General features: G+C 44.7%; 1 protein-coding gene across 6 annotated transcripts in view; it reads right to left on the bottom strand.

The window, feature by feature from the left end:
* Window positions 1–18531, bottom strand: part of NOL4 (nucleolar protein 4) — a 271342-nt gene that overhangs the window by 69616 nt on the left and 183195 nt on the right. The window lies entirely within an intron of this gene.

Below are 18531 nucleotides of genomic sequence, written 5' to 3'. Positions count from 1 at the left end.
CCCAAGAAGGCTGCATTTAAAGTCCCTTCAAGCAGTGGGGCTGCAGGTAGTCAAGAAGGAAGCTTCAGAGACAGATGTGTGGTAACTGTAGACCAGCACTGCAGATTGCATGTGCAGTGTTCCTGGGCATCAAGAAACGCAACAGTGTGGGAGTGGATCACCTGTCTTTGCTAGGTACAGGGAGTAACAAAAAAGTAAGGATGATTCTGTCCTTTCAAATCCTGTCCTTCACAAGCTGTCCTGTCTTGCACATGGTCTCCTATTTCAGTCTGGAGAACTCAGCTGCTTCCTGTTCAAAAGACTGCCTCAGACCTTAGAGCTGGACGGATGCTGAATGTATTCAGTGCAGACAGCTATCTGCTGGTTGTGGCAGGACCAAGACCTGGTCAGTTCCCTCATGTGGGGGATACATTTCATAGGCAGGCAGGCTAAAGCCCCTAAAGATCTTGTTTTGCACCATAACCAGGGGGAGCACAATATTCAAAGTAAGCAGGAGCTGAGCTGTTATACTTTCTTCCCCAAAAAGGGAGTAGTATCGGTATTTCTGAAGTTATTTTTTATTCTTTACTGATTCATATGAGTAAGAGGCACATGGTGCAAAGCACCAAGGTATGAAATATGAGGAGCTTTCAAATTTTAGCAAACAGAAGAGAACAAAAGTTATCTACAATTCTGAGAAGACCTTTTTAGGTGTGCTCATTCCTAACGTATCATAGACTGTCCTGCTCCCCCTCCCACTTCATGCTACCAAACAGCATTAGAAGAGTTTCCCCCCTTTCTCCTTCCCACTTTGAGCACTCTGGGAGTACAAAAGTACAGCAGGGTAGGGTGGAGATTAAAAAATATTTGGTGGAAACAGTGGAGGGGAGAACTCCAACTCACCTGTTTCCATCCTTGGAGACAAATTTAGGCTTTCCCGCCTCCTGTTCGTGTTGCTCAGTCATGAGAGTCATATGCCAGAACAGGGTGAGAGGAGACAGTCCTATCACTCCTGCTCTTCTGCTCATGAGAGTCTGACAGATCATTTACACCTTGAGAAGTATAGGTTGGAGAAGAAAAGACAGCAATGGTAGCATATTGAGACACAGACTCATTCAAAAAGAAAGCCAATGGGTTAATGATATACACATTATCCCTAATTATCTGTTCAGAACTGAACAGTCATTTTACGCATTGGTGCTAATCATCAGAAGATGTGCTGGCAATCGACCTATTTCCAGGAAAGCTGTGTTATAGCCCTGCCAGCAACCAACCATTTTTAAACATGGTTGTGACTTGAGTGTGAGAAGAGCCATAGGAGTTATCCATTTACCAGATCTATTCTTCCCTCTACATCTCCACTCTTAAAGTGAAATCTGTCTAACACATTACTCATTGTGCATTGCATGCTATAGTCCTGATGCTGATAGAAACTCTCACTGAAGTCCATCATTTTGCCTTTATCAGGGCCAGCCTTTGCATTTTTTAAAAAAATACAAATACGGAGTGGTAGGTATTTTGATATAAAAGTGACTCAGATCTTTTGGGTGGGCATTATCAAGAGACATCATCATGATTTTACATACAACCTCTTAACCTTAGTGCTGTTGGAGCCCTCCACTTCCTCATGGTATCCTGGCAGCAGAGCAGAGGGGTGAGCTTTCTTGACATCTGCCACTTTGGAAGGTAAGTTGTGTGAATTTCTTGCCTGGCACAGTGGCAGAAATCACCTCAGAATTTGACCTTTGACAGCATTTCTCTCTGTGCTTTCTCCTAGCTATCTAAGCTTTGCTGTCTGAGAATATTTTTGCCACTGTATATCCTCAATTAGAAGAAATTGCACAATTATTGAGAAGCACAGAAGTTTTCATGGTCATCTAGCATTCATTTTATATAGAAGGCATTATGGAATCAGTTTACATTGCAATATTGCTTAGAACAAAGGACATAATAGCAAAGCTATTTTCGTTACTGTTATTAGAGATGGGCTTGAGTTGTGATGTCTGGGGACCAGATTCTGCATTAAACACCAGCCTTTTTGTGCTGCTTAGTCAGTGCAAATAGGTGGAATCTGGCTGCAACTGGCCAGTGGAGAAATCCTTTCATGGAGGGGGAACTCCTTGTTGCCATAAAGCCATATCTGGACCAGCTACCCCCATCTCACCTAATTGTAGGGAAAGAATGGTGGGAAGGATGACATGTCAGGAGTGGGGTGGGGACAAGTGGCATAAGTCAGAACAGCACCTGGGCTTCTCTATTTAATGCCAGGACTGGGTTAGTGCAGAATTAGGGACCTGCATGCAGCTCTCTGAAGACATCTCCACATCCTATGTCAAGCAGAGCTCAGATGCTGAGAAGAACTGAGCCCTAGATCTAAATCTGAACTTTCTTAAAGCGTGAGCGAAAGGGTTTTGATACAGGGCTCAAGTTCATCCTATTATGGAAACAGGGTTAACTAAAAAGTTCAGATCTAGATCCAGAAAAGAATCTGAACTTGCGCAAACTTTTGAGGTTTGTATCCAGGCCTGCCTAGTTACTGTCCTATACTGCAATTTTGCATTATCTGGTCATTATGTGAAGGCCCCTTCAACTTTAACTTCAATGCATGAATTTTTAAAAAACAGAGATGAGAGTAAAGGAGATGGGAGAATGGCACAAATGCTTCTTGTTTGGGAAAGACAAACCCATTTCATGCCCAGAGGAGGGTTCTTAATGCACACCCACATCTTCATTTACAGGTAGTAATGGGTCTGGCTTATTGTGTTGTTGGTCCAAGTTAAGACACCTCTGTGTAGGAGCTGATATAAAATGCAAGGGCTCCAACATGATTTGCAGTAAGATACACACAATAAAGCCTTGATACCGTACACTTTACTGGCTCCTTAATTTATTGTACCAATAGTATGCAAACTAAATGTCAGATCATAACCTGAGTTCTCAGACTCAAAATTGCTGAATATTTTAAAAAAAGTGTTCCTGTGCTTTGCTGACTCTTGCACACATAGCAACACGGATTTCCTAAGATCCCCTGCAGTGCAGCTGAGATTAGAATGCATCTCAAATACGTGTCAAGATAGAATCTAGACATTAGGGAGTCATGGCTCCCTAACTGTCAAAGTCCTCAACTAGACTGAGTTAACAGACCATAAGTTATTTGAAGGGGATCTAACAAGATTACAGTCAATTTTTTGTGGTTGGGAAATTACAAAAAGGGTTTCTGAAAATACAAGCAATATTATTTACAACATTAATCAGATAAATCACACATCTCAGAATATGCTCCCCAGGTAGCAGGTGTCAAACATTTTTGCACTAGTGCAAACTTCATTAATCTAGTCAGTCAAACTTTTGCTAATCTAGAATTTCTAAAACAGTCATGTTTACTGGTCTGTAAAGTAACAGTAACAATAATACTCATTTATAGTATGTTACATGTTCTAAACTGTTAATCTATCCTAACTTCCAAAGAATATTAGGAGTTAAAATTATAGGCTCTGATCCTGCAATTTTTTATATGCAGTCAGATCCTTTCAAAGGGGCTCTTCATGGACACAGGGAACTATCTGCATTCAATACAATGCAGCATGGAGCCCTCAGCTTTAAAGAATGGTTTTGTTTTCCATAGTTATTTCTATGATATTGACAGTACCTACATATTAGCGTAAAAATAGAAAAGTTTGTTTTCTCTGGCAAATATGAATTTTAACTGTTGTTCAGAAGGTCTTCAATATCACTTTTTTATGAATAATCCATTCAGCAAAATATCAAGAACCAGAATTAGTTATTCAGGTTTTCTATATGGAAAATTTATTCATCAAAGTAAAAACATAATCAAAACACGTGACTCAATCTTGTCAAATGTGGATTATCTGCTAGAACATCTATGATCTGTAAGATAAATACAACTGACTTCTCTGGTACCCATAACCAGTGGTTTTCAACCTTTTTGGGCTCAGGACCCATTTGTAAATGTTTATGGCCTGTCATGACCCAGTAAATAGTCGGGGGGGACGGGACCCTGGGGTGGTTTTGGTTGGATCCTGCCCCTCTGCTGTCCCCTGAGGAGTTGGGTCTTGCCTGGCACTCACCCCATAGTGGTGGCTCCTGCGCCGTGGGGCTGGCTCTCCGCTCTGGGCGTTGCAACCTCCAGGGTTGTAGCACTGCTCAGATTTGGCCCTGCCTCCCTGTCCGGACCAAATTTGTGCAAGTGGAGTGGGGACCTGGCTCAAGGGATTGCAGTGCCACTCACTCAAATTTGGCCTACTCAGGCTCCCATCATCATGACAGCTGGGCCAAACCTGAGAGGTGCCGGGACCCCAGAGGTTGCAGTGCCTGGAGCAGGGAGGTGAGTCCAGCCAGCCCCGTAAGACAGGAGCCACAGGAGCTGCCATGCGACCCTTGGAAACATTCTGGCGACCCAATCTCTGGGTTGAGAAAACCTGCTCTATAGGATTAACCTTTGCATCCATTTAGTAATTCCCATGCAGAAATATCTAATGTTATACTCAGACTAATACATATATATAACAGTTCTTTCACTAATGACAGAATGAACAGTAAAGTGTTGACAGCAAAGCCATATCATTTCTGTGATATGGTCTTCAATAGGTGCAATTCTACCAAATTGCATATGTCCAAGATTTCAAAACACATTTCATACCTAGATGTCACTGGGGTTCCTACACCAGGTGGCCTGTAGGCCCTAGCTCTCACCCAGGACTCTGCTCTGCAGTGTCAGCTGTTTCCGCATCAATCCGATCTTAAGAGGCTAAGCTCTCTGGCTGAGCCCTGGATAGTCCTCCCTTCCAGGGTTTGTCAGTAAACACAAATGAAACATCCCATGCAGGGGTGAGTCCTCTTCCCTCAGAGAGCTTTTGTAAAGCTGTGGGCCCCAACTAGGCTTACAGCCTAGTGTCAAAGAATAGTCCCATCATAAGTGGATCCACAACAGGTCCTCCCTTTCTTCATGAAACCCGGGTTGCCGGGTAGCAATTGGTTCAGGAGTCCTTGCATTTAGCTTAGGATTGCCAACTTTCTAATAGCAAAAAACAGATCACCCTTGCCCAGCCCTGCCCCACCCCTTCCCCAAGCTCCCACCCCACCTCTTCTCCAAGGCTTCGCCCCTGGTCACGCCATCCCCCCTTCCTCCATTGCTCGCTCTCCCCCACCCTCGCTCACTCACTCATTTTCACTAGGCTGAGGCAAGGGGTTGGGGTGTGGGAGGGGTTGAGGGTTCCACCTGGGGGTGTGGGCTCTGGGGGGGCGGGGATGAGGGGTTTGGAGTGTGGGAGGGGGCTCTGGGCTGGGGCAAGGGGTTGGAGTGTAAGAGGGGGAAGGCTCTGGCTGGGGGTGCAGGATTTGGGGTGGGGACGATGGGTTTGGAGTGTGGGAGAATGCTCTGGGCTGAGGCAGGGGGGTGGCGTGTGGGAGGGCTCTGGTCTGGGGGTGATGACTCCAGGGTGGGGCCAGAAATGAGGTGTTCAGGGTGCAGGAGGGGACTCCGGGCTAAGGCAAGAGATTGGGGCATGGGAGAGGGTTCAATGTGCAGGCTCTGGGACGTGCTGACCTCAGGCGGCTCCCGGGAAGCAGTTGGCATGTCTTTCCAGCTCCTAGGTGGAGGGACGGCCATGGGACTCTGCATGCTGCCCCTGCCCACAGGCGCCACCCCCACAGCTCCCATTGGCCGCGCTCAGGGCAGGGGCAGTGTGTGGATCCCCTGTGACCGCCCCTCCACCTAGGAGCCGGAGGGACATGCCGGTTGCTTCCTGCCTGCCCCACTGCGCCGCCAAACGGTTCTGACCGGACACCTATTAACCTTACTTTAGGAGGCCTTGCTCCAGAAGCTATGGACTGGAGATTGCCTGTCCTTGCTGGTTTGCCCCTAAATGACCTGGGTTTCTCCCTTTAAGCTCCTCCCTCCAATTCTGACATCTCCCACAGGTGCAGCTGGTTAGGGCCACCTGAGCATTAATCCTCTGTTGCCCAGTGCAGAGTTTGTTTACCCCATCATCCTATGATATGCATCAAATCTTGTATCAAATCTCTAGAGGAGATCTAAAGGTTTTTACAGAAAGTCATGCAAGAAAAGATCTGGCATGTACCTTGCAAATACGTGCTCTATGTGGGGTGATTTCAAAGCATCATGTGGAAGGTATCCATGCAGAGAAGAATCATGTATTTATGAATCACTTCTATATTCTATATTGCTTTGAAAATGTACCCCTTATTTTCTTGAAATGTGTGGAAGTATGAGTTTCTGTCATAGCATTACTATGCAGAGCACAACATAGAGTGGTAATCTTTCTGTATTTATTTAATATAATTTCACTTTAGCTTTTCAGGCCTTCGATCAAGCTGTAAAGTGATGGTTGTAGAAAATCTGTTGATGGCATGAAGTAACTTTTTCATTAAAATGATCAGATAGGATAATTTTTTTAAAAGATTCTACTTGCCAAGTAGCCACTTTTAGTTAACAAGTCTGTGGCAGGTTAACTGATATCAAGCAATATGTCTGTAGAGGACTGTATTTCCAGCAACATATTGCCTACCGAGGGCCCAATCTTAAGGCAATCTGTGTGACAAATGGAGCTTCAAGTAGTTTTTAATTGCAGATAAATTCTGTGTGCTATGCTTAATCAGAGTTCAGTGTGATTCTAGTGTGACCCTCGCGTGTCCCTGAAATCAGGAATATCCTTGTTTATATACTGAATCCAGAACTGATTTTCACCAGTAATGTGCAGTCCTATTGTACAAAGCAAGACAAGAGTGAAAGGCATCCTTGCATGCATTCACATGCACACAAATATTTATGAAATACAGTTACAAATGGAAGAAGCCTGCAACTGTGGGTTTGAGAGAGCCCCATACTCTCTCTCCATCCTCTACACTTACTGCTCCAGACAAATTCTCCCTACAAACTTTTCCCTCGGGTTCTATCCGCATGGTGAAAAGGGAGCTGTTTTTATGCTCAACCCTGTTTTCCCACCAGGCCTTGCCACAAGTTGGTCTCCAAAAATTGGCCAGCTATTTAAACTTTACTGAGGAAAGAGTAATTCAAGCAAACTCTACTGCAGGATCGCTAGAACTTGGGCCAACTCCTGTCTTATCACCATACTGCATCCCAGGACCACTTCTGCCCCTTTAGTGACTGTGCACCTGACCGCATACCTAAATTAGAGCCAAGTTTGTCTTCTCTCTGCAGAATTAAACACCAGGCTCTTACTTCTATATATTAAAGAAAGTGTTAATATCTTAAATGAACAAATAATTGCTATTCTGTATCAAGGAAAAATCAGAAAGCACTATTAAAGAATAGTGACACATACCATCTAAAACTAATCACTAAAGGCAAAAAATAGCCTTGCTAAGAAGGAATACTACTATTATTTGATTGGCTAAATTGACAGTGATCTTTACTATTGTAAGTGTTAACATTCCAACAAGATGCAATTTGTAGAGATAAAACTTTGGGGGCATTTTCTGCCTCATGACTTTTGTTCTCTGAATTTATGTAGGTAAATTAGACAGTATGAACTCACATATTGAATAATGCTGAAAAATTACAGTATTTTCAATCATCGTTGATTCTAAAACATGTAGCATAAGTAACTGATCACCACAAGCAAATTCAGGGCATGAGCTCTGAATTGACACATTCCTGAAATCCACAGCTGGCAGAGGAACCATGGAGCCAAACTTTTATGTCCTGCTCCCTTCTACTTTGCAGAGTTCACAGTCTACAAATTCTAAAGAGCTGGAGCTCTGGAAAAACAGTCTAGGCCTTGTCTTCACAAAAAAGGGGTGTTCTTAGCTCCCCCAGTCTTTAACTCTACCTATTAACTGATGTGAAAACTACAAACTTGTCTTAACAAGGATATTAACTGAAGTTACCTAACTAGAGTTTAGAACACATTTTTGTAGTGAAGACCCTACTGTGGATCAGATGGTGTGATCCATGCACTTTAGCAATTAGACTCTTTCCCTGGCTACCCCATGACTTTCACAAATTCCTGCCAGAGGTAAATACACTGCTCTACAGCCAAAATGCTTCTGAAATAAATGTAGTCAAACTTTACTAATTCTGGGTTACTGGGAACAAAAATGATGCTTAAAATTGTTGATTGGCTCTAGTTTTCAACATATGCTATTGGGTCAGTATATACGATCCTTGACTTGGGAATGGCAGAGGATAAGTGAGTTATAAAGGGAAGGGATCTCAATTTAAACAAGAAATGACTAAAATACATCTTTGACTGGATCTATGAATAAATCTATTACTGGGTTTGGACAGTACTTGCTTTTTAGGCAAAACAATGAATGATGCAATCTGAAGCTGGTATTGCGTCATACATGATATAAATTGCATCATGTTATTCCTAGAAGTCATGGATGATGCAATCATAACAAAGCTTACCTCACTCTGCTGAACAAATTGCCCTATATCAGCTCTAGAAATCATACAGTGTCGTGCTCTCTTATTTGTCAGTGTTTGATTTTGCAAAGGGACACATTTCTGTTTAGCCAAAGTGAGCAGAGATGCCTCGTACTTCTGTGAACAGTGCAGGTAACTTCTGCTATGTTTGTGGTGAAGTGACTTTTGCATCACAAAAGCGCAGTATAACCACTATGGTTAAGAAAGCCTATCACCTTTATTTTGGCTGCAAAATTGGAGATCAGGACAAGAGGTGGGCCCCACACATATGCTGCAACACTTGTGCAACAAATCTTCACCAGTGGTTGAACAGGAAAAGGAAATCTATGCCTTTTGCAGTGCCAATGATTTGGAGAGAGCCAACAGATCATACCAGCAATTGTTACTTCTGCATGGTGCCTCCAGTTGGGAAAGGTGTGTCAAAGAAGAAAAAGTGGACTGTGCATTATCCAAACATTCCATCAGCTATATGCCCAGTACCCAACAGAGAAGGACTGCCGGTTCCTGATGCACCAGAATCATTCTCACTTGAGTCAGACGAGGAAGAGGAAGAGGATGAAACTTCTGGTCCTGGACCATCAATGTCACAGGACCCACATTTTCTCCCATCCTCCTCCTCTGAACCACACCTCATAACACAAGGTGAACTGAATGACCCTGTCAGGGATTTGGAACTACTCAAGAGTAAGGCAGAGCTGTTGGGCTCCAGACTACAGCAGTGGAATCTCCTGATAGGTGATGTTAGGGTTTCCATGTTCCATGACCGTCAAAAAGATCTTGTCCCATTCTTCTTCATGGAAGGTGATCTTGTAGCCTGCAACAACATCGATGGTGTGATGGCAGCCCTCAACATCGTTCACGATCCAGATGACTGCAGACTGTTCATTGATTCATTGAAGACGAGTCTTAAAGCTGTTTTACTGCATAATGGCAATGTTTTGCCATCAATTCCAGTTGGTCATGCAGTCCATACGAAGGAAACCTATGACAACATGAAACAACTTTTGAGGTGCATAAACTATGACCAACATCAGTGGCAGCTTTGTGGCGATTTGAAGGTTGTTGCTCTCTTGCTTGGTCTGCAGACTGGATACACAAAGTACTGCTGTTTTCTCTGCGAATGGGATAGTCGTGCAAGAGAGTCCCACTACATCAAGAAAGATTGGCCACTCCGACAGCCATTGGAGCCTGGGAGGAAAAGTGTTCAGCATCCACCACTTGTTGAATCAAGGAAGATTTTGTTACCACCCTTACACATCAAGCTGGGTCTGATGAAGAACTTTGTCAAGGCCATTGACAAAACACAAGCAGCTTTCAAGTACCTCCGTGGAAAATTTCCAAGGTTAAGTGAAGCTAAGATAAAGGAAGGTGTCTTTGTTGGTCCTCAGATTCGTGAACTTCTTCGAGATGATGCATTTGACCATGCACTGCGTGGCAAGGAAAAGATGGCATGTAAAGCCTTCCAGTTAGTGGCAATAAATTTTCTCGGAAACAACAAGGCAGATAACTACAGGTTGTTGGTGGAAAACCTCCTCAAGGCATACAAAAGCCTTGGTTGCAACATGTCACTAAAGATACATTTTTTGCACTCTCATCTAGATTTTTTTCCACCGAACTGTGGAGCAGTGAGCGACGAGCACGGCGAGCGATTTCACCAGGACATTGCAACAATGGAGAAACGCTATCAGGGCAAATGGAGCCCATCAGTGCTTGCAGACTATTGCTGGCCAGTGACAAGAGATGCTCCATTTAATGAATACAAGAGACAAGCCAAAAAGCGCCGAGTAGACACCGAATAGGACTAAACTATGTACATAATAGTTTTTTGCCTTTTGTTTCATAATAAATTTTATTTATATAACCCTTTTGCTGATTTTTAAAGTGTTACATAAACAGGACAGGTGAAATATCATGTAAAGCAACCATAAACACATGAAAAGACCTAGGTTTACAATTTATGATTAAAACTCTACTATCTACACAATATACATAGACATCAAATGTAAAAACTTAAATATCTTAGAAACGGTAGCCAATCAGTTGTTTTAATTGTCATATTTGAATTCAGCACATCAAAATAAATAATAAATAGCACATTTTATCTCTGAAGCAGACGACTTCTCAAAAACTGTAGACCAGTGATATCAGCATGGAGTGAGGGAGCTGGGTCTAATCTCAATACAGTCCCCAGAAACTCTCCTCTTTAAAGAGTTAATGTGAGCCCCTCTCTTAGTAGATTGATTGGGGGCTGAATTCGGCCTCTTATTTTAATATTGATGGTAGTAAACCCCCAGTTACACTTTTCTGGCATTAATTAAAACCTTGCAAGCTCTGAAATCCCATTTGAAGAATCACTTGTCCTCCACCAGTGATTTCCCTTGACTTTTCTAAATGTGTGAATTGTTATACATAGGATCATTCCCTTACTTGTTCCTATATTTTAAGGAATAGCTTCTGATACTTCAGCATAAATACTATTACTTGACCCAGTCCTGATTTCAATGAAATCCACGGCAATTTTTCCCCACGGATTTCAGTCGGAGCAAGAGAAGTCCCATTGGGTTCATCTGGCATTTATGGAGATTATGATTTAGTAAACTACATCATTCTCTCATTCTTTTTATTCTTCATTTTCATATATCTGTCTCTACTCTGAGATGGCTGTGCTGTACTGAACTTGTGACACATTCTCACAGCTAAACCAGTGATCTGAAATGTGTGGCCCCATGATCACACGTGGCTCTCCAAACATTTATTTTCTTACCATTTTTTTTTATTTCTACACATTTTCTATCATTGTGATGGCTTCTTATGTTAGAAGAGGCCACTGAGTTAAAGTTGTAACAAGGTAAAAAAATATAAACATTGCTCTTAGGATCTCATAATAAGAAATTATTTTTAAGAAGGACACCGGAAACTTGAGACCTTCATCCCAAAGCACTCCGGAGTTTGTTCCTATGCTGTGTGATTGCTCTCTAACCCACATCTCAGAGCTTTTGGACTATTATACTTCACTTTGAAAAGGTTTTGCTTAATTAAACAGAACACTATCCTATATAATAACAATACTGAATAGCTTTAAACAATTGTACAAAGAATTCTATGCTAAAATTAAACCAATTAGACTCCTTCTAGGCCTGGTCTACACTAGGAGGTTATGTCAAATTTAGCAGCGTTAAATCGAATTAACCCTGCACCTGTCCACACAACGAAGCTATTTAGTTCGACATAGAGGTCTCTTTAAATCGATTTCTGTACTCCTCCCCAACGAAGGGAGTAGCGCTAAATTCGACATGGCCATGTCGAATTAGGGTAGGTGTGTATGGAATTCAATGCTAATAGCTCCGGGAGCTAATAGCTCCGGGAGCACCACTCTGTTGATGCTCTGGACAGCAGTCCGAGCTCGGATGCTCTGACCAGCCACACAGGAAAAGCCCTGGGAAAATTTGAATTCCTTTTCCTGTCTGGCCAGTTTGAATCTCATTTCCTGTTTGGACATCATGGTGAGCTCAGCAGCACTGGCAACGATGCAGAGCTCTCCAGCAGAGGTGACCATGCAATCTCAGAATAGAAAGAGGGCCCCAGCATGGACTGATCGGGAAGTCTTGGATCTGATCGCTGTGTGGGGCAATGAGTCCGTGCTTTTGGAGCTGCGATCAAAAAAATGGAATGCGAAAATCTACGAGAAGATCTCCAAAGCCATGACAGAGAGAGGATACAGCCGGGATGCAACACAGTGCCGCGTGAAAATCAAGGACCTGAGACAAGGGTACCAGAAGATCAAAGAGTCAAACGGACGCTCCGGATCCCAGCCCCAGACATGCCGTTTCTACGAGGCACTGCATTCCATTCTAGGTGCAGCCGCCGCCACTACCCCGCCACTGACCGTGGACTCAGACGATGGGGTATTGTCGACGGCCGCTTCCTCGGAGATGTTCGTGGACGGGGAAGATGAGGAAGGAGATGAGGAGGACAAGGCAGTCGACAGCACATACAACGCTGATTTCCCCAACAGCCAGGATCTCTTCATCACCCTCACGGAGATCCCTTACCAACCCTCCCAAGGCGTTAACTCTGACCCTGAATCAGGGGAAGGATCAGTCGGTAAGTGTTTTAAACATGTAAACATTTATTTTGATCAGAACAGGAATGGAATATTAACAATGGGTTTTTCATGATTACTTTGCCCTAGGCATTTTACTTTTTAGTCCTTGCCAGTGCAGCTACTGGAAAATTGTGTCAATATGTCCAGGGATAGAGCAGAAATCCTCCTGGGACATCTCCACGAAGCTCTCCTGGAGGTAATTTGAAAGCCTTTGCATTAGGTTCCTAGGGAGAGCGGCCTTATTGCATCCTCCATGGTAGGAAACTTTTCCGTGCCAGGCTAGCAGCAAGTACTCCGGGATCAGTGCCTCGCACAGCATGGCCGCATACAGCCCTGGTTTTTGCTGGCATTCACACAGCATGCGGTCTTTCTCTGTGTCCGAGATCATCATCAGAGTGATATCACTCATGGTGACCTGCTTTAAATTAGGGGAATGTTAATATTGGGACTGATTGCCTGTTCCTTTACATAACTGTAACCGGCGGTTTACAGCCACGCGGTGGAGGTGGGACAGGGGCAGCATACAGGGATCTTTCCGGGGACAGCTGCGAGGGGGGTGGGACAGGGGCAGAGTTCATGCTGGCTGGATTGCTGGCAGCAGGAACTGGCCAACGCTAGGAGCATTGCTTTGAACGTGAAAGGAGGGCACTACTATAAATTAAGCTTTCAGAAGCCAAAAGTCTACGGCTTACCATGTCCGCCTGCTAGCCGAATTCCGCTGTCCTGCCCTGCTTGTTTGATCTGTACTCCAAGACCCCAGGCACTGAATGCGAAGGCCGAAAATTCTGAGTGCGCATGTGATAGGTGCTGTGCATGGTCTTGTTCACAGAGAAAGACTATGTTCATTGTTCACAAAAATGTATCTTTGTGAGGAATTCACTCCCTTTTTCCCATCCCACAGCTGCGAGTGTCTCCCGACCTACCCCGGCATCCCCCTCCCAGAGGCTGGCGCAGATTAGGTGCCAAAAGAGAAGGACACGGGACGAGATGTTCTCTGAACTTATGGGCTGCTCCCGAGCCGAGGCGGCACAGCAGACCCAGTGGAGGGAGAACATGTCACAATACCAGAGATCACACAGCGAACGGGAGGACAGGTGGTGGCAGGAAGACCAGCAGGCGACTCAAACGCTCCTTGGACTAATGAGGGAGCAAACGGACACACTCTGGCGCCTTGTAGATGTTCTGCAGGACCGGAGGCAGGAGGATAGAGCCCCACTGCAGTCTCTCTCTAACTGCCCTCCCCCGCCACAAAGTCCCATTCCCCCCCCCCGCGCCCAAAGTCCCAAGAAGGAGGGGTGGCAGGGGCCGTGAAAACAGTCATTCCACCCCTGCAGACTGCTCAAGTACCAGACGGCTTTCATTCCCAAAGTTTTGATAAGTCCTTTCCTTCACTCCAAAAGCACCTCACCCAAGCCCCCGTCCCAGTGTCATCCCCTAAATGTGTAGTTAATAAAAAATACGTTTCTGTTCATTACTGTTTCCGTCAGGTTCTTTTAGAGGAGAGTGTGTTTGAAGGGGGGAAAGGGGGTTGGTAATTGGAGAGGACAGTCACCTTTACCAGGGTACAGACATGGGGGCAGGTTCAGCAGCAGGTCACACACATATTGCAGTCACTAGACACCTTGGTCAGTCTGGGAGGTGGTTTTCATGTTCTCTGTGGGGGTGCTATGTGAGTTTGTGGCAGAGGAGGGCGGTTACAGATCTCATGCAGCGTCCTTAGCCTGGATGACAGAGCCATGCAGCAGGGGATCTGTAACCGTACTCCCCCGCCACAAAGTCACATAGCCCCCACACACAGAGTTCCGAAAAGGAGGGGTGTCAGGCTCTGTTGAAAACCAGTCCACCACCGCGGACCACTCTAGGAGCAGGAGCCTGTCATTCCTCGAGTTTAGAAGCGTCCTTTCCATCACTACATCCACTCCCCACCACACTCTGCGTCCCAGTTTCAACCCTTTACCACAAAACCCTTAATAAAGAAAACAGTGTTAATGAACAAAGTTCCATTTATTTTATTTTTAAAGGTGTGTTGGAAGGGGGGCAACGGGGTGAAGGGGGTATGTAATTGGAGAGGATAGTCAATATTAAGTGGGTAAAGAAACGGGGGCAGGTTCAGCTTCTCTTTAAACAAACTTAATAGTCACAGGTTACCCTGCTCACTGTGGAACCTAGCTTTCAAAGCCTCCTGGATGCACAGCGCGTCCTGCTGGGCTCTTCTAATCACCCGGCTGTCTGGCTGGGCGTAATCAGCAGCCAGGCGATGTGCCTCAACCTCCCACCCCGCCATAAACGTCTCCCCCTTGCTCTCACAGAGATTGTGGAGCACACAGCAAGCTGCAATAACAATGGGGATATTGGTTTCACTGAGATCAGAGCGAGTCAGTAAGCTTCTCCATCTCCCCTTGAGACATCCAAAAGCACACTCCACCACTTGCTCAGTCGGTAGTTGAAGAGTTCTTTTTTCACTATCCAGGGCGCCTGTATAGGGCTTCATGAGCCAGGGCATTAGCGGGTAGGCTGGGTCCCCGAGGATCACCATAGGCATCTCCACATCCCCAACAGTTGTTTTGTGGTCCGGGAAGTAAATACCTTCCTGCAGCCGTCTAAACAGACCAGAGTTCCTGAAAACACGAGCCTCATGAACCTTGCCTGGCCATCCGACGTTGATGTTTGTAAAACATCCCCTATGGTCCACCAGTGCTTGCAGCACCATTGAAAAGTAGCCCTTTCTGTTAATGTACTGGCTGGCCTGGTGCTCCGGTCCCAGGATAGAGATGTGAGTTCCATCTATAGCCCCACCGCAGTTTGGGAATCTCATCGCGGCAAAGCCATCTATGATGACCTGCACGTTTCCCAGGGTCACTACCTTTGAGAGCAGTAGCTCAACGATTGCGTTGGCTACTTGCATCACAGCAACCCCCACGGTAGATTTGCCCATGCCAAAGTGGTTCGCGACTGACCGGTAGCTATCTGGCATTGCAAGCTTCCAGAGGGCTATGGCCACTCGCTTCTGTACAGTCAGGGCTGCTTGCATCCGGGTGTCCTTGCGCTTCAGGGCTGGGGACAGCAACTCACAAAGTTCCAGGAAAGTTCCCTTACGTATGCGAAAGTTTCGCAGCCACTGTGATTCATCCCAGACCTGCAGCACTATGCGGTCCCACCAATCCGTGCTTGTTTCCCAGGCCCAGAATCGCCGTTCCACAGCATCAACATGACCCATTGCCACCACGATGTCCACGGCGCAGGGTCCCGTGCTTTGCGAGAGGTCTGTGCCACTCTCAGACTTAATGTCCTGACCACGCTGCCGTAGCCTCCTCGCCCGATTTCTCAGCATCTGCCTCTGAAAAAAGGTGGATGATAAGGTGTGAGGTGTTGACAACGGCCAGAACTGCAGCAATGGTCGCAGCGGGCTCCATGCTCGCCGTGCTGTGGCGTCCGCGCTGTCACTCACCAGAGAAGTGCGCAAACTGATTGCCCGCCGGCGCTTTCAGGGAGGGAGGGCGTGAGTGACGGTTGAATGACGACAGTTACCCAAAACCACCCTCGACATGTTTTTTTCCCCAGCAGACATTGGGGGCTCGACCCAGAATTCCAATGGGCAGCAGGGACTGTGGGATAGCTGCCCACAGTGCAGCGCTTCCAATGTCGACGCTTGCCCCGTTAGTGTGAACTCACAAAGTCGAATTACTGTTCTTAGTGTGGATACACATGTTCGACTTTGTAATATCGGTTCCACTAATTCGATTTAAGTAAAATCGAACTACTCTCGTAGTGTAGACGTACCCTTAGACTTCCTTTAACTTCTTTAGATTCAGACTCACTTGCTAAATTATCACTTACATCTCTCCCCTTACACATCACCTTGGAATTTGCCCCACTGATTTTGAGTGAACTGGTGTAACTCTCATGACTAGAGGGCCAGAAGAGACGAGCACAGTAAAAAAAAAAAAAACAAATACCAGGCAGATATAAATTAAATTAGCTGTTTCCAAATTTTAATTTACACCTTCGGTTTTCTGGGTATGCATATTCAATTGCCTTACACCTTAAGTGTATGTAGATTGGTTTTAAGGACTCAAACATAATGTAAAGGAGTTCACATTAGTGGAAGGTAATCTAATGTACACCACTTCATGGCGATTTGTTTTGCCGAGTACTATGTTTTTACAAAATCATGGCCTGTACAACTTTGGAATTTTTTTTAGCCAGTCAGATTGTTATCTGAGTCCAAGCCATGTTAGAAACAGCTATTGTAATGTACATGCATATAACCTGTTAATGACGCAAAGCAAACATATCAGTCAGAGTTATTTCTTATATACTTGTCCTCTTAATATACATGCAAGCAAAAACAAAGAAATAATTGTTGAAAATTTATAGTGGAATCTGTAGCAAAATTCCTCAAGCTGGTATATCTGCTTTTATAGGCTATACCAGAAAACACGTAACATTACAGTTTCAGAAGTTCATTCTGCCATCAATGCATATATATCTCCTGTAAATGTTTATGGGAGATACACACATGCATCACTGGGAAATGAGACCTCCCTTACCACAGAAATCTTAGAGCTTTTATATCATTTTATATAATTTGTAATTCTGATTTTATACCTTTCTTATTCAGTTCTTTTTATCCTTCAGTACAATGCTTAAGAACTACTAAGACATATTTACTTTATTGTATTCATATCAGCTTGTATCTTCCCTAATTTGAAAGGGACACAATCATCTTGAAACCTAAAAAGTTACTACTGGAGTACAAATTAAATAAATAAATAAATAAATAAAAATAATAATAATTAATGCCAACAAATTAAAAAGTAGTTCAAAATAAATTTAAGTGTTACGCCTACTCCTGAGTTTCCCTGCCAATTTTTGTGGTTTTATAATCACATTTTCTGATTTATAAAAATGTTTCTTTTCTCTCTGTAACCATTAAAAGCCCACAAAAACAACAAGTGAACCTGACAAAGCCCCTGGTACTGCTAACACTTATGCACATGGTTAAGTCATACCTGAGGCATGACTAACTCAAAAGGAGCATATTGGTACTTCTCTGCCTGTTACCCACAACCATCCCTCCACCCCTGTTCCTGATTGTCCTAAAAGCACACATTTGGTCCAAACTCACCCCTTCCCTACAAATCCCACTCAGCCCAAGCAGCAGCACAGGATACAGGAAAGCTTTAAGAACTTTATTTTGATTAACACAGGCTTTGGAAAAGGTGCAATCCCACGGGGTTCCATCTGTAAAACAAGTTTTTAAAAAAGGCAAATGACAAACTGTACAAACGAATGGCTTCACTTCACTGCCACAGTTATCGCAGGTTGGTACTCTCGAGCTGCTCCCTCCATGCTAGCTGGAGTGAGAGCAGAATGAGAGTGATCACCACACTGCACAACGTTAGAGCTATACAGGGTGTTTGGATTAACAGCTGATGAGGCGTTGTGATTCAAGATGCTGCACTCCCAGTGCGTTACTGGATCAAGCTTCAGCAGCACTAGAGCTAACCCCACCCCCTACCTCAATAGGCTAGCTAGCTTGAGCTGAAAGCACCACTTAACTTGAACTAGAGATTTTTGTGTGTGCATGGGAGCTGGGTTAGAGGCAAAACTTGTGTTATGGCTTAAACTAATTGCAGTGAAGACAACAGACACACACAGATCCCAAAGGGGGCCAAGGAAAACACCCACCAACCACTGGGGGCTATCCAAAGGGTCCAACCCCAGCTGAAAGAGCATCCCCTTCTGTCCTAAGCACTGAGACAGAGAACATTGTACAGGGATGTCATTGAGAAGACACAGCATAGGGCCACCCATCCCCCAAGGAAATTCACTTACATCTCCATGCTCCTCAAACAGCTACCAGCCTTCCCTTTTTCCTCTGAAGTGCAAAGCAGCCCTGGGAGCTCCAGTGGAACAGTAGGTGGAATACACACAAGGCAAAGGTGCTGGGTAGCTCAATCGAGGGGTTTCCCTGATGAAGCTACATCATTCTCACTGCCAAGGATGGTACCTA

This window comes from Malaclemys terrapin, chromosome 2 (assembly GCF_027887155.1).
Source record: "Malaclemys terrapin pileata isolate rMalTer1 chromosome 2, rMalTer1.hap1, whole genome shotgun sequence".
Lineage (NCBI taxonomy): Eukaryota > Metazoa > Chordata > Testudines > Emydidae > Malaclemys > Malaclemys terrapin.
This window is presented reverse-complemented; position numbering and strand designations above follow the sequence as displayed.